At 40.0% G+C, this 20,804-nt stretch overlaps 1 protein-coding gene across 6 annotated transcripts in view; it reads left to right on the top strand.

Annotated features, from left to right (window-relative positions):
- Nucleotides 1-1,104: 1,104 nt before the first annotated feature.
- The window catches only part of LOC120951822 (alpha-1,6-mannosyl-glycoprotein 2-beta-N-acetylglucosaminyltransferase), a 39,157-nt gene continuing 19,457 nt past the window's right edge, over nt 1,105-20,804 (top strand). Inside the window, exons 1-2 of one of the 6 annotated variants that reach the window (XM_049606982.1) lie at nt 2,567-3,970; nt 4,044-4,197. The gene's annotated coding sequence lies outside the window, so the exon portion shown is untranslated. Of the gene's footprint in view, nt 1,545-2,566; nt 4,198-20,804 lie in introns of those variants that run through there. The other 5 variants (XM_049606981.1, XM_049606983.1, XM_049606980.1 and 2 more) reach the window with 5 other exon arrangements.

The raw sequence follows: 20,804 nt of genomic DNA, 5'->3' as shown, positions 1-20,804 counted from the left end.
GCACCACACTCTGTGTAGACGCGTGCCTGCGTCTAATGCAAAGTGAGATTACTTGGGCAAGGGTTAGGATTTGTTTATGTTTTGATTGAATTGTCGCTACCGCAAACGAGAAGATCAATCAAAGCCTTCATTAGCCGCGTCTTCGCTCTACTTCAATCTGGAAAGGTTCAACGTTGGGAAATTAAAACGAGCTAACATAGTATACGGAAAGGGAGAGATAGAAAGAGAGCCAGATAGGATCCGAAAGATAGAAAGAAAGAGAGAGAGAGAGAGCGAGAGTGAGAGAGAGATAATTTGTGGGAGAGAGCCATTACGAAAATATGTAGTCGAAAGATAGCAAAAAACTTCGATGCGATCTCACCAACACTACCATCCTATCAATGGTCACTTCGATGAGGTCGAGAGCGCAAATACAACGTACCTCTGTACAATGTGCCTACCGCTGGTTGTCCATTCCACAGCTGGGGTAGGCGAGGAAAATCCGCCAAGGAAATCGTTTTTGCCTTCGTGATTTTCCCACCCATTTCATGAGGTTCAAGAGTCGGCAAGTGGTTGCGCATTGCGCACGTGCGCCAACAGTGAGTAGCAAAATGTGTGCAAAATGTTTCAAAGCATGTTGTTGTAGATATATCAAAGAATTGAATTGTTTTAGTTGTTATTTATATTCACTTCGTGTTATGAGTTTGTTAATTTAAAAAGATGTTTAAAAAATACCCAAAAATTTGGAACAATGTTTTTGCTACTGGGCAGCTCCATTGCTCACGTGCCATAACGCATTCTAGCTTAGGAGGCTTAGTTAGCGTTATTCATGTTATTTCTTTTAAATTATTTTTTTTCCATTTTAAATATATCATAATTGAAGTTTGTTTTACTTTGCTTGATATAATTGATGAAGCATTTTTTTTTTGTAAGAAAACACAGAATTATCTAGTCCCGCAACCGATAGCGCGTTCAGTGCGTCAGTCACTGTGGTGCGATTACGGCATTGTCGGCGAGAGTTTCGTTTCCCGCATCCGAGATGTAAAGGATAGGAGCGCGGAGATAAGCTCCGTCAGAGATGAGGAGGAACTTGAAATCAACAGCGGGCGTGCGAAAGAGAGCGTCCGGGCATGATGTAAACAGTGCTAGCCGCTCTCGGCCGAAAGTACAGCAACCGCGAGCGCTGAAGCTGTTTAAAAATAAGCAAAACCAAGCGTCGTGTGCGTAAGAGAAACCGAGCTATATAGACGCCAGAGAGGTGGGCTGTGGGCAGTGTGCCAGCAACTAAAAAAGAAACCGCAGTCGCCCCGCGAAACGAAGTCGCGTCTTATCGAAGGCGCAACGTCGGTACTGTCGGTGTACTTTGCGCTTCGGGGCGCCTACTGCTGCTGCTGAGGCAAGTGTCAAAACGACGGTAGTAGAAGCCAGATGTCAGACACGGGTACGCTCTCGTACGAATCGCGGAAATCCTAGTAGTAAGTGTAGACCCAAATTGCACCGTGAAGATCCGGCTGAAGCAGCTACTGATACCAAAACCTCGAAGAGCTGTTCGCCGTTGTTGATGGGTGTGTAAAAAGTGGTAACAAACCAGTCGCTACCGTACGACCTTTCGGTAAAGGTGTGAAAGGCGAAAGAAAACCATAACAACCGTGCTAAAATTCGTGCCTTTGGTGACGTATTTTCTGCTGCGTTGTGTTCATCGTGCGCACGCCCCTTGCCGTGCAGTTGTTGTTGTCGCTCTAGTGTTGGTGCGTTTCTGTGTGAGAAAATGTGCGATAGATACACAAAAGTGTGCAGCAGGGCGTGAAAAGCTGTCGGGAGCTGTTAACCTTGTCAAAGATAAAAAAAAAACAACTATCGCATAATTAATCCAAAAGCCTTCGATAAAGAGAAAAAAAAAACATCACCTCCAGCCATTTTGGGGGCAAACAGCTGGATCGACACAGCCGAATCAATCGAAGTAGCCCACGACCAGGTTCCAGTGTGCGGTAGGAGGTGGTTGTTTCATTCATCCCAAAACAATGCGCTGACCTCCGCGCGGATACCAACACCAGCACAGGTGACACTCCCTTCCGAGCTGACCCGGCCGATCTTCCCGGAATGTTAGATGGCCGACATTCGCTCTTGCTGGGGCATTTGTTTTTGCATTCCCCCCTTCCGCGGTACAGGTGTTATGAATGAAAGTGTTTCCGCGCATGCTTGGCCAAGTGCCAACCATGTAGCGGCGGGGAGGGGATACATCTATATCTATCTTCAATTTTCATGGATTTTTATCATTGCATTTCTTATCGGTGGGGTTTTTTTGTTACATTTGTGTGTTATCTTGTGGTTTTAATGAAATCGCAGCAAAAACGCTGTTTTCACCAGCTATATTTATTGGATTAGGCCCCCGCGTAAAACGAAACGCTATTGAATTTGGAGCGCAACGAGCAGCAGCTGTTTTTGCTCTGCATGTAAATTTATCATACTAAGGCTCCAGCAGCTCGGTGATAAGCTTGATGATAAGAAGTCAAGCTTTTTTAAATAGGTTTAACAAGTGCCATCCATCAAACATTGTTGCGTGTTTGTGCAGCAAGAAATGATTGAGCAGCTCCATTTCTATTCATTTTACATGACTTACCTACTTATCTCCGGTCACGATTGGAGGTGTGTGTGTGTGGTTTAAAACCGGCACCACAATCGATTTCGGAAAGACCCGGACCTGGTCCGCGACGTCATCAGCGCGCGCTCGGTTGTTCGAACTCGTCATCATTTTACAGTGTACAGCAGGGGGCGCGCACTGTTCAGCACTGTCTGCCGGCTGTGTGTTTCCGGCGGAAGGGGACACTTTGGGGTTCGACGATGGAGGCCTGCGTACTCAGTCGGGCTCGCGGTTCGGCAAACGTCATCGTGCACGAACGCCGTTTTCTCGCTCCGCCACCGGAGCCGCCACACATGAAGGCAGCACATTACACTAAACTGCGGCGCTGCCTGGCTGACCGGACAAAGCTTCGGCCATTATTAGTACGTGCGTGACTGTGACAGCGAGCGTAGGTCGGCTGTCGTCGTAACGGAGGTGCACCGGAGTGTGGTCGATTTTCCGATCCGCAAACGCAACGCCAGAGTGCGAAAACCACGTACGTATTCGTACGATGGGAAGAGAATTGATTATTCATTCGAGCCCAACTTCGATCGCGTTTGCGTCAGTCAGTGTGTAGCCGATTGATTTTTCAATAGTTGCATCTGTCGTGTTAATAAGTGTGTACGCTATACGCTCACTGCAGCCACAATACAAACAGTGATGTTGTGCGAAACAGTGATCCTAATGGTTAAAAATAATGCCAGTCTGCCCAGTTATTGCTTGCGCTAGACGTGAATAATATTTAGACGGTGTCTTTTCTGCCGTCATCAGCCGACAAGTGCGCGTGTGTGCGGTTTATGGTTCCTGCTGGCACTGTCCGCCAACAGCACAGCAGCCGCTCTTGTGACGACGGTGGGGTCGGTTGTAGTTGTTGTTTATTTGGCTATTTGGTGTCGCTGTTACTTGGTTTGATTTTTAGTAGTCGCCGTATCCGCTGCCAGCAGCAACGCCATCCTCACTGGCTACGTCTCCGACGACCGCGTTCATCGACGAACGTAGCCGCCGTACTCAGCGTCGTCTTGACGCTGGTTATGTTGCTTTGATTGAATAAACGAGCAGTGAAACCTGCTTGGGACTGCCCCGCGGCAAAGGACGGTCAACACATCGCATTGCCGCTTTGTTGCCTTCGCCTTTCGAGAGAAGAAATTCCAGTTTACTCGCGGCCCCCGCCAATGCGGGACATTTCAACATTTGGGAAAGGAAAGAAAGGCAGACAAAACCGCTGTTGACTGTTGTTGATACGACAATTGCGTGGAGGTACAAAAACGGGGGTAATTTTACTGTTTACCTTGGCTCTCTCTCTCTCTCTCTTCTGCAAGCTTTATGAGTGATAGTGTGTAAAAGCGGCCACTACGAGCTGTGCAGTGCAACGTATGTACGTTCTCAGTGTATGCGATGGTGTATTAATAATATAGTGTAGTTAATTTAACATGCACTTCTCAAGCTGCTAAATCAGCAAAAGTACGAAAGGCTGCGTTCATCATCCAATAGAAATTCGTTCACCTGCGGTAAAGGACGTTTCGTGTCATCGATCCAACGACTCCCTGCCAACCGGCTATGCTGGATGCAGAAGTTTACAAACCCTGCGGTAACCAAAAGTAAGTTTTATCGTGTATTAGAGTTGAACGTTTTAATTACCCGCCATAGTTTCGACGTTACTCGCTGGCATCCTCGGCTCCTTTTCGAGCCGATCCGACCGTGTACAAATTTGATCAAAGGTTATTTGCCGAAAGCGGCACACGGGTAAGCCGCCCCTCAAGGGCAAGGGCATGTTGAACCGCGTCGTTAGCATTATGGCATCGCACTCGATTAGCACTCAGCGATGGTGGCGTATCCAAAGCTTCGTAAAACACCGCAATGCGTTCCCCCATTAATTGACGCGGGCAAGAATCAACCTTAACGCACGGTGGTCGCTAACCTGCTTTCAAACAGATCCAGGTGACAAATCGTCGCAGTAGTACACTTTTGCCAAGCGATTAACCAAGTGTCAGCAGATGACACGTCAGGGCCTTTGGTCCTTTTTTATTTTCATCATGCTGCCCTCTGTTTTATAGATCGAACAGTAAAAGCATTTAAACAGCATTTTGACAATGGTGAGTCGATACTGTCGAACTCGTTTCATATTTGCGCAACCTGATAAACACGTGGTAAGCAAACTTAAGCTTTACAGAATAGAGCTCAAACATACATAATCAAAGGGCGCATGGCAGGTGAGGTGCGACTTTAGCACCAAACAACAAGAAGAAGCAATTTTATCGGGCAAAACAAACTGATAAGCTGAAAAAACGCAAAAAAAACGATGCCAATATTAGTATTCAATAAAATTATGTCTGCTTCATCAAAATATCGAGAGCGAATTCATCATCAGAAATGCACAATCCAGTTGGATTTTCATAAAGTAATGATGTTTGGTAGTGAACCGGACGAAAAACGAGCCAGTAATTTAAAACCTTACTTTGGCCTGATACTAAACAACCTGTATAAAAACTGGTTAAACTGTGTACTGTGTGTATATGCCTACAATGGGCAAGCTGCTTGTTAAAGCTCATCGAAAAAGTGAGGCATTGAAAGCATTTCCAATACAATAGGTTCTTCTTCTTCTTCTTCTTTTGGCTCAACAACCGTTGTCGGTCAAGGCCTGCCTGTACCACTACTTGTTGGATTGGCTTTTAGTGAATTACTCATCCCCCATAGCAGGATAGTCAGTATTATGTATGGCGATACTGTCCATTTGGGGCTTGAACTCATGACGGGCATGTTGTTAAGTCGTACGAGTTGACGACTGTACTACGAGACAGGCCTACAATACAATACAATAGGTTGCATGAGAAAATTAATGCATTGCTAGAATGGCACGTAGAAATCTTCTCTTCACTGCCTTTAAGCGAAATATCGCCGATAAAAAGCGATGACGCTTAATCTCGCCATTTCAAATCCCAGACTTATGTTAAATATTTCGAATAAACAAAATTCAATAATAATATACCTATAAGTGAGAAAAGTATGAACAATCTGGTAGTTCCGGCTTCCATTAATTTATTATTGAAATGGTTTGCGAAGCAATCTTATTTAAAATCAATCGTGATCGGCATCGCTACCAATTGATGCGTGTTGCTCGATTATTGTTTGCCGACCGTTCTTTTCTTTGAGCTGCAATCCAACGTCCCCACTCGTATGACCCCATGATCAATTCCACTCGTATGACCCCAACGAAATCTTTGGGGTCATACGAGTGGAATTGATTCCCTGCAAATGTTTTCTGCTGAAAGATTTAATCTCGATTGAGGCAACACAAACTGCAATTCATATAATTTACGTCCCAAGCGAGCTAATAGCATGAAGCATGCATGTTATGTTCTTGAGCGGGAAATGTCCAAACAGAAAACTGCAATTAATAAGTTTTTGCTATTTTAAAGGTGTATTTGGTACTTATTTCATGACGCAAAATCTTCAACAATAATTTGTATGTGTTTTTTTTTTCTCTCATGGAATGAATATAACGTGAAATTTGTCAATATAATAAAGTAGTCGAAAAAGTAATGCATAGAAAAATAATATGATCTATAAACGGACGATAGGAAAAGTATAAAACAGCCATCAATAAAAACACTTCCCTGGAGCCTGATACTTTGTTGGGTGTGCAAATTGTTTACTCCGCTCAGACTGCACAAACCAAATGGGGTGAAAATCGAACCCAACCATTTCCCGATCAGACAAAAGCAGCATTGCCATCATTTGACCTACATTCAACTAATCTGGTAGGGAGCCGCAAGATAGATAAGAGCGCAGAACGGAGATAGATACCCATGAACGAATAGCACGTTCGTAGGATCTGCGGGAGATCAAACCTCGACCGATACGGTTTAATTTTGGCTGTAAATCCAACCGGTGTACGTGTGCCGGTTTCAATGTCCGAGGGATTTTCTTCTCCCATCTATTGCTCTACAGCCATAGAGCGAGAAAATATATGTTCTGTTTGTATTCGACATCGGGTTTTGTCCGAGTTTCTGACCCACGAATGATAAACCATGCGAGAAATTCGAAATGAATTTCATCTTTCCAATCATTCACTTGTGGATATTATTTCATCTCACACAATTTTGCGTGAAACAAATCTCAAAAAAATCACATACAGTCTCACGTCGGTTTATACACTTTGTATACAATATATACAATACGTACAATAATTAAAACATTTTAAACCTTATTTTACCAGCGCCAAAGATTTGAATTACGAATGCAAGGCACCAGTCAATATAACCCCTTGCAGGCACTTTGCTGAATATGGCTTAAGGGCTTGAGCGCTCGAATTTAATATTGATTTTCGTCTTATTTTTAGACTTTTGCTCTTTCATACCTTTAATGTTAATAGTGTATAAAACAGAAAGCTCAAATATGGATTAAAATTGTTGATCGTGCAGTATTGAATGGGTCTCGAAAGCCTGTATAGGCCTGCATGCACGCGTAGCACGTTACGTCAAGTAGAAGTTATTCATCTTCTTCTAGAAACTAAACCAAAATGTCGAAATAATTACATGTTGTTTTACGAAAAATTGTCAGTTCTCGATAGTTTCTTACACGGGATAAACATGCACGGTAATACGAATTTATGATTTCCTTCCATTGTTGTTATCTCGTTTACTCAATTACAATGTAGCACCAAGACATGGGGACTGGGAGGCTGCCGCTGATTAAGAAGATCTTGGACAAGTACATGCAAGTCAAATCCTATAGTAAACTATTTTTAGGCACAATGCGCGCATGGCATGACTTTATTGTCAATGACAAATTTAGCTGTTGGCAATTTGCGGCAATTTGCACGAATGGAGAGGTGAGGTGAAGGTAGAAAGGGATTCTCTGAATTACTATTGGCAGCATTTGTGTATTATAACAAAATAGGATTCAATAAGGAATAGATTTCGACAAACATAATGGCATAATATTAAATAATAACTAAACAAATACGATTATGTAAAGCATTTCCACTATTAGTGAAAAATTCTCATCTTCCTTTCTAAATATATTCATGGGCACGATAAAACGATTTCTCATATCGAGTGAAAGTAAATCGTTTTTGGCTGTCGAAATTTAGCTCCAGACGCATTTAATGTGCAAGCATGTAATTAACTGGTACTGTCGTACCAGCTTGGCACTATGATGAGCTTCAATTGTGGTATCATCTGCCACGATTGTCTTATACGTTTTTATCTTGTCATCTTAATTCTGGTTTCTGGACTATCATATTGTCCGTTTGTCGGTTTGTGAGTTTGTTTGTTATTTTTTTATTTGCACAAGCATGCAGTATATTGCATTTGTTATTAGTATATTGCATTTTACGTAAATTTGCTGCGGGGCATACTTAGTATTGCTTCAATAACAAAGTTGTAAACGCATTAAAACGGAATGTGTGATAAGGTCAAATTAATTTAAAAATCTGAGACGGTTCCATGATATGGTTCCGTGATAGTCCTCTTAGGGTATTTTATCCTCAATTCCTTCATCGCTAATTTTCGATTATAAATGCATAATAACCAACATTTTAATAACAACAAGGAACGGTTCCGTTTTACAATCGTCAACTCGAACAACTCAATAACATGCCCGTCACTGATTCTAGCCTGAAATGGAACGTCCCCTCGTTGCAAGGATTGATTTATCTGGCTGCGTGGTAATGAATTAAGTCTCAAAAGCCTCTATAGGCCAGTATGTCCGCGTAGAACGTTACGCCAAATAGAAGAAGAAGAAGAAGAAGAAGAAGAAGAAGAAGAAGAAGAAGAACCAACATTTTAATCATAACGTGCCGATACATTTCTGGTCTGTAATTAGCGAGAGGTCAGATTTATTGTCAGTATGATTTATCAGTACATTCCATCAAAAAGTTAAACATTTTGTTAAATGAAATCATAACATTTCCGACCACAGCTTTAATTGTTTTAATTGGAACTCGTGACGCTGGATTCCTGTCAGTGTAAAGTGCTGGAACGAATGAGAAGCCTCACACCAGACGCGATGCACCGTAATTGTTACTTCTTGCATCGAGGGCTAGCTTGTATCAAAAAGAAAGCTAACTTTTTCACCTCCACATCAATTCCATGGGTTATTAGTTTTAATTAGAAAATAATTACTCCTGTACAGTCTGGAAGGGTACTATTTTGCTCTGCAGAAAAGCAGAGGACAACAACGACACTTCACTGTAGCAAGCGACACTAAATGTTTCAATTTTGTATCGTTATAGTGTTGCCATTATCTATCACATCATCACAACAAAATTAAACATGATTTCCCGCACGGGCCCCTGTTCGGTAGTTGCGAATCCAACCCGTCCTTCCCCAAAATTAAAGCTTAATGTGATAACGGCTAGCACTTGCCGTCGGCCATTGTCGTCTTGGTCGTTATTGGCATCGTGAACGGATTTGTACGGGGCCATTTGTACGTTTTGTGAGCAACGAAATGTAATTTAAGCTGAATAGATCGTTACCATTAGGATACCGGTAGCCATTACCCGGTGGATGAATGTCGCTCAATTTCTGGCTGACCTTGTCACATGATGCGTGGATGGCTGTTGTTATCGTTTCTATTCGCTCTATGAAAGCAAATTCGTAACAGTAATCTGAACGACCATTGATGGATGTATGATTGCGTCTTTTTTTGTCGCTAACGGACGCTAATGACATTGAAAGGCAATATTAATTTCATTTTGCTGTACGCCCTTTTTCGCGGGTACTAGAGATTCGGGTTAATAAGACAATCGCTTGTACTTTAAACAGTTTTTTCAAAATTAGGCATTGCTGTAAGGGCCAATGCATTAATTTGCTTCAATCGCCTGGTGTAATATATTCCATTTACATTATTTATGTTTAGTGAATGAACAAGTACTTATTGTGGTTTTATTACTGACAAGCTAAAATCTAAGTTTAGCTAAAAAGGACGTTAGTAAGTCTTATCACGAAAAGTTTGTTTTGTGTAATCATCAGGGTTTTTCAGGAGTTCTCAGAGCTTTGGGACACTTTATTGATTCTGGTGCAACCGGCATACCCGGGTATTGCCCACACGTTTTGATGCAAAAAATGAACGGTTTTCATAGGTAAACAATGCTTTCTATCTTTTAATGCAGTAAGCAAGTAATGCCTATTTCATTTATTCATAAAGTTTTTTTTATTTTATGATAAAACTAACGGTTTATTTGAAATTTTAAATCGCTTCAATTAGACTCCAAAATAAGCACAATATGAACGTCTTTCTCCATACAAAATGTATGGAATACCCGGGTATGCTGGTTGCCAACTTACGTGGTAAAGTTTAAAATAAATCAAAATAGAATATTTACAGCTTGCTGAAATTTTCAGGCCATTAAAAGCAGTGAATCAAAAGTTATTGAAGTTTAAAGTTGAATAAAATACCCGGGTATTCGGTTGCCAACTTAAAGGTTAATGTAATGGGAATTGGACCCTTGTTGGACAAAGGCATTAGGCATTTCGAAGGAGCCTGTCCAAAAAGGGCGCCATAGAGTCCAATGTCCCATTGAACGTATGAAGTTCAGTTCTAATAGGAAAGATTCAAGGAAGTGTCCAACAACTATGAGAATCCCTGGAAAACCCTGTAATACATGTTATGCATTATGTACATGAACAACATTGTATGTTTTAAGTAGTGGAGGACTCTAGATATACAGAGTTTTATACAGAGGTTAACTATAACCGATGAGTTGTTATTTTGATTGCATTCAATCCAACACATAAATTCTTTTGCATTACCGTTAGGTTTTATTGTATTTTTAAACATTAACTCGTTCATATTCTGCACGCATGCTGAAAAAATGTAATTAATTCTGAAGGCAGAATTATTTCAGTTTTACTACTGAATATCTCATCGCAAGCTGCCCTTGAGCTAGAAACGGGTTTAAGAATTTTAATTAAAATTTCCACATAAAGTGTACACATAGTACAGGACATCTTGTTCATTAATTGTGTTATGTGACATTGCCCCTTGTATGTAGAGCATAAAGCCCATTGACGAGTCCCACAGAGTAGTAACCCACAATCATCCAACCAGCGAAGATCCGGTTTGGATTGTTTCGACTCCATTTCTACTTCAGTTGGAGATAGCACGTGTATGTGTGTCCATCAACTGCAGCTAGGTCAGCAAACGTCCGACACTCGATGTCGATGAAGTTCTTTATCCAACTCTTTATTTGCCCATATTTTTACTCACTTGCTGACCATAGCCCGCAGCCAAACGGAACGAAACGATGTTGACATTGAATTTGCATTTTGGTTGCAGTACCCTCGTCTTTCATTTTGGATGAATGAGAGCTGTTCCACATTCGTTCGGCGCTGGCAGTTTTTTTTTTGTTAACGAAGGCCCTGCTGTCTATATCGTTGACTGGCTAACGGGGGCAACGGTTTAGCTTCAGCAGACATTTTTCCCCGCCCAATTTTTCTACTAAATCGTGTAAGTTCAGTACTTAATTTGGTTGATTGTTTATGTTTAAAAATGTATGAATGAATGTTGTGGTAGCGTTCTCTAAGCCGGAGATCAGTTATAAGTAACAAAAGTCACAAACATTTTAAACGGTTTTGGAAAGACAGCCCATCAGAACTTGGAGGAAAAAAGTTACATAATGAAATATCCTTCTGCTGATGGATACAGGGGACAAATCTCTTGGCAGACAACGTGAAATTAAATTCTTCTTTCGATGTCAGACATTTTCGGTACTCCCCCAATCAATCCTGTTCAGTGTTAAGTAGCATTTTTATCACACTCCTTTCAGTGGTTTGTCTTGCTAGAACAGCCAACGACAAAGCATCTGCTTGCTCAATGGCACAAACCACACGAAACCAACACCGGAACTGACTCCAATCCATTGCATAATGATTGACATACACGTGGAGCTGAGTGGAGCACTCCAGAGGGTTGACACAAGATAGGTAGGTTCCGTAAAGAATATGCCATCACTGCACCGCCATAGTGAAACTGATCATGTAGAAAAATAACAAGCCTTCAACAAGACCGGAGAAGCTACTAGAATCTGGTTTAGGTGTTATGCTTTCGTACAGTAGAGATGTTGTGTTTTATTTTCTCTTTCTTACGTTGTCTTACAACACGTGTGCCCCCATGTTCATGTCTCAAATTGTCAACCAGTTGGTAATGTCAATTTGCTTTTTTCATTCGTTCTGTTGATACTGTATCTCTGAAACAACCGATCCACGGGAAGGTAGCATGAAGTAACAAGCTTTTCCATTTTCCGGAGAGCTTCAACTGATATCAACCATAACGGAGCGAGCCGGATGCACCAAGTCTTTGGATATACGTTCCGTTTTTTGGTGCCTTTATCAGACAAAAAAGAACTTCTAGCCCTCAAGTGATAGTGCACACCTGAACTAGTTTCAAGATTTTCTCCTCTATTGAAACTTAAAAACGTTTACTAACCCACGAGAAATATAGATTGGCAACAGGCAGAAACCGTGTTCATCAAACATCCAACAATTCTCACGTTGGCTATTTATTTTTGATAACATCACTGTAACATGCATAAATGAGTAGATTGCTTGCCATAAATTCGCAAAGCATTTACATGAAACGTTTTTTTCTTGTCACTTTCAACACTGCACAAAGCAAAATGGTAGTTCAAAAGTGCACATTTGCGATAGTAACACTAATGAGAAAAACCTGTTCATATTTAACGTTGTCCTACTACCCATCGTACGTTCACGTAGCCCGATTCTACTCAACGAAAAGTACCACCACTGTTACAATTGCTGTAAATTACCTTTCCTTCTTCGCCTTTCCTCACCATCATCACCTTTCATATGCAAATATCACCGGTGAAGTTGCACATCACAGCTACCGCCATCGTGCGGTGTAAGTTTGCAGTCTGCATTTTAAACAGTCTCTGCCATCGTTGCTCTGGTGTACATGCAGCAGTAGTAGCGTTTTGTCTTTACCTGCATTTCGGTGTGTGTGCTTTTGAGAGACGCTTTACCTTTACACGGCAAACGGTCAGTGTTGTGTCACGCGGTTTTCAACAGCCAAAAACTGGTGCTACTATTCCCGGACTCCGGCTGTCAACGATAAACTTTCAGCGTGGGTACAGTTTTAGTGATCTGCTAAATGGCAAACAAATCGCAGTGCTGTGTTGTGCATTATGTTCTGAGATCATGGTGTCGAAACTAAATGACATTATATGGTTTGAGAGAAGGGTAAATACTGTTTTGAACTTGAGGATTTTTGAAACAACATTAGCTGGAGAAGGATTGAGGAGGTGAAAATTAGATGGTTAGACAATCATTTAACATTTCTATGAGTTCCATTTTACTTCAACGTTCAGCGGCACCATTTTATAGCATTGGGTCTAATCGAAAAGCTTACACATTAACCCATCGCAGATAAACGTTCCGGTACATTTGAATCACTCGCCGTGAGGTGTGTGTGTTCTTCAAGCATTATTTTGATTAAAACTTAGCATCTTTGATATTCGTAGCAAACACCCTAAATCAGAATCGATGACAAACTCCATCGGTGCGCAAGTTTATCTGCTTAAGTTGTGCCGTTTTTACATAAACCAGCAGGGTAGCTTTTGGATCGTGAAAGTTTTAATGCTCGTTTGCGATTCCAGTGATGAATGGTTTTTACTTATTGCGATTTTAGCACGTTTTCTTGCTGTCTCCAACGACTGCTAGCGTAATATTAATAAACGATAATTAAACGCTAGCTAAGGATGGCGTGATGAAATCTCTTTCTCGTTGAGAGAGGACATATTTTTCTGCCTCATCCTCACTTTGTCTAAGAACAGAACTCGAACAAACGGGATGGATGACGCCACGGAGCGCCGCTTGAAATCATGTGCAGTGTAGATGATCCGAGGGATTTCCGGCACGAACATGACACGCGTGACGTTCGCTCGCTTAGAGAATAGCTTGACACTTCATCTGTCGTGTTAATTTGTAATGTGCATAAACGCTGCTAACCGTGTGCGTGTGGCCCCATTAAAACACCAAGGGCTAACACTAATGCCTTAAAAGGACAAAATTCATTCGTGAATGGAAATACGTTCAATGAACAAAAAATCATCATACATACAATTTTTGTGCAGTATAGCTATTTAAGCTATTTATTTGGCCGGTCTCGTGGTACAGTCGTCAACTCAAACGACTTAACAACTTGCCCGTCATGGGTTCAAGCCCCAAATGGTCAGTGCAGCTATACGTAGGACTGACATTTCTGCTATGGGGGGGAGGGATAATCCATAAGTCACTGAAAGCCAACCTCACAAGTGGGTACAGCCTTGACCGACAACGGTTGTTAAAATAATAATAATAAAATGTAACCCGCAAACTAAAGTATAAAAAAACTGTTTGCCAATGTGATTCACTGTACTCTTAATTATGCCGTCTAGCTGATATACTACTAGTGCAATTTAATTTTGACTTCTATTCATTCCCACTGTGTGAACCACTCGACACATTATGAACTACAGTAATGGCTCTTATGTTTCCTTTCATTCCCGGCCAGCACTCATAGGACTGCTGCAAAATCTTAGCCCTTTGATGCTGACGCTATCGCTCGCTACGATGTTAAGTAATGAGGCACACGTTACATAATCACAGCCATGATGTACCATCTCTTTTCATACGCTTCCAGTATATGTTGAGTTATATTTGTATAAATGTATTCAATAAATGAAAAAGGGCACGTAAAAATGAGGAATGTTGTACACATCATTAGGATCGTGTTCTAGCCTACTATAGTACCATATTCAACCATAAGCAGTCGTCAAAAGAGTCATTTAGTCTATTGCGTAGTTTTGACAATAATAACAACCTAAGGCCCTGTATAAAGATGTGTGGGGAACCAACTAATGCGTGGTTTAAACCGAATTGTATAAATTTAAATGATAGATACCTCCCATTTCAGCCAGCATCTTCTTTACCAAATAAGGAAGTAATTTGCTTTCGTTTCAACAGTACATTTGAATTGCACTGCATGCCATCATATGCCAGACGAGCTCATTAATGCTATTGTTTATTTTCCGACGATGTTCCCTGCACTCTCAGCCCTCTCAGCAGATTCCAATCAACGTAGCAATTAGAAAGGACAAATATATTGTGCATTTCTCAGATATAGCATTTCTCCCTTTTTAAGTAAACGCATGCGAAAGCATAAATTGAAATGATTTTTCTTTGAACTATCTGAATATTGATTTCAATCCAGGCTTAATACGACCATACAATGCATTATATGCAATGTATTTACCGTCACAGGTTTATGAAACCTGAATTAACGCTGCCTTTAACAGTATTACTTGTGGTTGGCTCCAACTAGGCAGGCAATTGTTTGACCAATCAGGGCAACCACTTAGTTGTTGTAATGCAATATGGATCCACTTGTGATTTTAGCGTTTGAAAGGTGATATCACTTCAAATCGAAAATGTATGTAATAGTTTTGTGAATTTTGTGCTGTGCAATTCAGCTTACGATTCCTGTACGATTTCAGATTGTTGTGCTAGAGGACGTGTTGCCAAACATTAATTTATTATTTTAGATCAAATAATGCCAAGCAACAGATCGACAAGCAACCTTTCTAGGTGTAATATAAAACCTTGCACATTGTTGTTAAGAAATCGTCTTATTTATGCGAGTAATAAAACACCTCCACCATATGCACAGCAAACCAAATCCGCGAAAACACTATCGTGTACTAGCGTCTGATGTCACGACTTCACTTTTGGTGCTTCTCATCGGTTGGCAACAGTTAGTTGAAAGTGATATTGTTATTCCTACAGCAGACAGTTCCACCGTCCCGTCCTATGACACTTCTTCCGGCTCGCCGGGGGAACCCGGGCAGAAGACAGAAGTTTGCACCAGCTGGAACAAATTATGGTCGGTGCAATAATCTAGCAGCAGCGTACACAGTAGTTCGAATTGCATTCCACCTAAAATAGCATTTGGTTTCTAAAGCGGTGCAGTGTGGATTCGGTTGCCATAGAAAACTTCACTGAAGTAATATTAGCAAGTGCTACAAGTGTAACGCCTCCGGTAAAAGCACTCAAATATCCATTCAGTCCCATCGCTGCCTGGTTTAATGTGATTCTATCTTGTTCGGAATAGCCCTTCTTTTTGCTCGTGCACGTGTGCGCTCGAATGCGCGTTTCGGTCATAACGATGGTAGTTGAAAGAGAATAATGACTAAACTAAAATAACGGTTTCGCTTGTGTCCCCAACGTACCATATAGAGTGTTGGGTAATGTTTAAAAAGGTCCTCTAAATAACGACACAAGAATACGAACCATGTGGCATTCGAATTCTGGACCATATGCAATCTAGATATACTGTACTGTGGTATTGCTAATAATAGATGTGAGATGATGTTATTCTCAACGATTTTTTCAATTCTGGGTATCTTGAAACCATAATGCTCCTTACATTGCAGGCACAGGCTATTCAAACAAACCCTTAGTGACTCTTGGTGAATAGTTCGTAGATCTTCTGTGACAAAACCATAATTGCCAACATACAGTCCTTTTGTAATCCGTAATTAATAATTGCTCCGAGAATAACACTGTAACAATCCACATATGTTAATCAATACAGTGGAACCCTTCATAACGAGTACCACTTACAATGAGTTTTTCCCATAAAGAGCAAATCAAAATGCTCAACAAATGCCTCTCTTAACTAGTAGAATCTCGCATAACGATCAATCTCATTAGTTTTCTTGATGCGTTTTTTGTTGTCGATATGAAACCAAGATCACGATCGGTTAACATTGAAAATTTCTGTAACTTTGCTTATCACTTAGGCAAATGGGAGCTTTGTTTAATGTAAAACTATTTAAACTAAACGTTTAATGTAAGAAGGAGAAGTATTGTATAACTTTATGATGTACAAGTGTGTGGTATGATATCTCGTCAATACATCATTGTAGATTTAATGCCAATTAATTTATCGTAATCATTGAAAATTGTGTTTGTACTAAAGAATATTTACCTCAAATATTCAATTTTGATAAAAAAAATCGATAAAATATGGTAGGAAATGTCTAATAATGCCTTTCATTAAGAAAATGATTGAATAATAATGACAGATAAATAGTGAACTACCATTATCTTCCAATATATCAGTAATATGAAGACATAGGAAACATCCTATGTATATATACATTCATACTAGCACATTTGTGGTCATGCAATCGATTATTTTACTTTTCACAGAAATTATAATTAAAAAAGTCTCCCGCATAATCATTGAGAAACATATTAAACTCGTTATGAAGGGTACCACTATACCTTTGGGTAAGCAGTGTTCTGTGCAGCATGTGGTTTTCAGCAATGAAAATAATTTTAAAGATTTTCCAGAGATGTCTACAACAGGGGCTTAATATAAAGCCATCATCATTATTCTATGCTATGCTCAAAACAGACTTAACATATTAGTCAAGAAAGAATAATGGAATCTGTTACAGAAGTACAACCTGACATGTAAATTGCAATTAAAACCACTCGCACCATAAAGCAATGTCTCACTATAGATAACATCCCTCAGACTGTGATTTAGACTGTAAACGTACATTTTAAACACGAGCCAAGACTTTACTTTCCTTCACACTATGCATCTCATTCCTAACCTCATGCGAAACTATTCACACTAATTAAAAATAGGTTATCTATACACTGGAACTGACTGGGATTGCTCGTTCCAACGGTTCTAATAAGAGACAATGAGAAATAGTCACTCGTTCTTCTACAATTTCTGCGTCCTACGAGTCCGTAAAGCCTGTTTTTCCAGTTTATTTCTAGAATGGAATGTTGGTAAATACGTGACGTTCAATAACCTTTTATGCAATGCAGAAGGATACACTAAAGTTAGTAAGAATCTCGGATATACCATATAGATCGTAGGTGTATTCGTAACAAACGTATCTTCTCATAATAAAATATTTACCATACCATTCCTTGGCCTGCACTACACTTTCAATTGAACTATTGCATTTTTGAATCGATTAAAACCTCAGAAGCACAAGGCCACTCCCTGTCAAATGCAGGTGCCGTATGCGAATGCTCCAGAACACATACATAAACAATAAATGGACAAACATAGGGCGAATCGAAATCTACAGCTGTTTTACCGTGTGATACTCGATGTTGGAATCTATTTCCTTACTTGCTCGAAATTGTTATCCTTTCAACTTGATAGCAAACTAATGGCATTTGCCGTTCGTCTTCATCATACACCAAGATCGGTAAGAAGCACGAGAGGTTGAAGGGTGATAAATTATGCTTCATTCCCTTTTCTTACCCTTCAGCTACTTGTGATAAATGTTCTACTCTGTTTCATGTACTTTTCCTCAAGCCATGCACTGGTGCACCTGTTTCAATCATCAGATTCTGTTCCTTGCGCGAAAAATGAGCCACCATTAATAATAGATTTCAATTAGTTACCAGCAGAAGGTGCCCATGGTTTGCTCACGCGAAATGCACCAACAACCAATGCATGAACTTTGTTTGAGCTGCAATTTTTGTTTCTTCTTCCATCGCAAGATATAAAATTGCAAATTCCTTTCGTCTTGAGCTCGCTCGCTTTCGCGCTCATGAGCTTTTGCCAGTGGTACGCTCATGTCATCAGCTTTTCCTTGTTTCTGGGTGTACCACCTAGTACCAGAAGGAGTTATCTGTCGCCGGACGTATTCTTGACACGTTTTGGTTGAGGCGGATTGCAGGCAATTTTGGGCTCTGTATGCGGAAAGCTGAAAGTGACAGGAATCATAAATAAAAGAATTAAGCACACACACCATACGCGCCGTGCATGAGTGTCACCAGCGGCACATGCCGAACGGTCGTGTCTGAAGACGTCTGCCGGAGCCCGGAGCCATTCACCAAGGAAGAATCAGATCACCAGCACAACAAATGCGGTATTTGATGTGACATGCTTCACATATTCGGACAATTTGCTCCAGCACGTAAAATCTGTCTCAATATTCGAAAACAAATGAAGAAAGATTATTCAGCTGCTATCTCTTGCGGTACATCAGCTTTCCATTTTCTAACGAAACGGCTACAGAAGCGTTGGTAGACTGATAAAAGTTCTGCTGGAGCAAACCAGACTGTTGCTGGTATTATTTATGCCGATAACGTACCCTACTCAGCGAGAAGCAATAGAAATGTGTGTTGGGGGCGTTTTTCAACAAGCTTACTACCCATCGTCTTCATTCCGTACAGTGATAACATTTGGTGACTACTGAATGTTAGTACGGGGCCTTGCTATCCAAACAAATTGAACTTTACGGAGTCTAGAAATAGGATTTTAGCAAAATATGCACCCAAACAATATTAAAATACTATTAAAAAGAATGTGTAATCGTAGATTGTAGAATTAGAAAGTTTATTGATAAGCCTTAAATTAAATTCAATGACACAAATGTAACATTAACTGACAAATGTGGTTATTGAAAGTAGCAGGAGTGATATAATCAATTATTCTCAAATAGAGTTGATGCTATGCGACATTTTACAAGGCTCAATATTATGGCCTAGCATCATTGGCGTTGTATCTGAACAGCTAAGACGGTAGGACAAAATGAAGCACCAATTATGAATGATTTATAGAAACGCATTTTTTTTTTTAAATCATGCCATAGCTTCTTGATACAAATGACACTGTTTCAATAAGATCATGTTGCTATTCTTCGCAGCAGGTCGTACTGTCTGGCAAATAGCTTTTTTTAACAACAAACTCTACAGCAGTCCTCGTGTTGTAGGAATCCAATGAAGAAAAAGCCAATTAGCAAAATGTTATAAAAACCTACTGAAGCATGATGCTGGTTTCTGCTTATCAAGCGTACAGTGTATCGATGGTAAAAGTAGGTTAAGGATTCATTCTTCATTCATTCATTACAACCGTCGGCTAATGCTTCCCTTTGAATAATTTTTGCAAATAACATCATGTCGCTGCGGGTTCAGAAATGTCCTCTATTATACTTTTCCAAAATGGTTTTTTTTGCGTATTTTACAATCAATTATAAACTTTACATTTTCCTTTAAAGTGTATAACACATTTCAGTTATAAATTCCATAATAATATAAATTAATTATTCGATAGGAACGACAAGATATTGCACTAGAATTTTTGGTTACAAATTATTACGATAATTCATAAAATTAAAACCAATACGAATGTAATATCCAAAAGAAAAAGTTCAATTTATTTGTTACACAAAATCGCTCATTAACAGACACAAGGAGGACTGTCTTATGACATGAGATCATAATTCATGACTCACCTCCCTAGCAAACAACTGATTAGGAAAACGTTGAAATCTATAACTGGAATCCTGAAACATCGGGAAACTTCTTAACATTGGCCGAAAGCTTGCCATTTACCTCTGCTCAGAAATGTTCAGAACACAGTCACCAACACGTAATTGGACTCCGCTTGGTAATAGCGCAAACATCAATAAAACAACTAACTGCCTGCCTTCACATTCAACCTGGACGCAAATAATAAAAATCAATAACAATTATACGCTCGATTCCTCAGCGCGTGTTTCCGAACATTTTAGGGTCCTTTCTATTCTTTAGAAAACTGCTATTCTCTTCTCTAAATGTAATACATTCCGTTTCTCGTTCCATTGAAATTGAAGAAATGCATTTCAAAGGAATGCTTCTGAATGAAGATAACTTTATAGGTTGTTTACTTCTGGTGAAGCCTTCTTCGCCATTCTTTTATACCGATAATATTAGAGGATTAAGATGTACTGCGCTGCAAGATTTTCATTGCTAGGCCTTCCTAATCCTACTAGGAAATACTTCATTCTTGCTTACCGTGATATCAGACCTACACGCGAAAACTAATATAAGAACACCCGTTCAAAGCACTTGAGTTTGATGGGTTAATTTTTAAACTAATAAAAATATATCAAAATATGGTAACTCTAATAGAATCACATAACCAACCGTGGAAACAACGATTTTACAAATTTTATATACACCAAGTATAACTAACTACTACCGAACATCAAAAGCATACACAGTTTCTACCCGGACATTTTAAATAAACATTTACACGGATGCGTTTCATCTTCACATTCAGTTTCAATTCCAAAAAAATAACTCTTCTGCTGTAGAGGATGAATTTGAAGCTTCATGAAATATTCAATCCATAGTATGGCACTTGAAAAAAACTCTTATTCCCAACCTGTCAACATAAAACT

This window comes from Anopheles coluzzii, chromosome 2, assembly GCF_943734685.1.
Source record: "Anopheles coluzzii chromosome 2, AcolN3, whole genome shotgun sequence".
Taxonomy (NCBI): domain Eukaryota; kingdom Metazoa; phylum Arthropoda; class Insecta; order Diptera; family Culicidae; genus Anopheles; species Anopheles coluzzii.
Note: the sequence above shows the minus strand (reverse complement) of the source record. Positions and strands in the feature narration are given on the sequence as shown.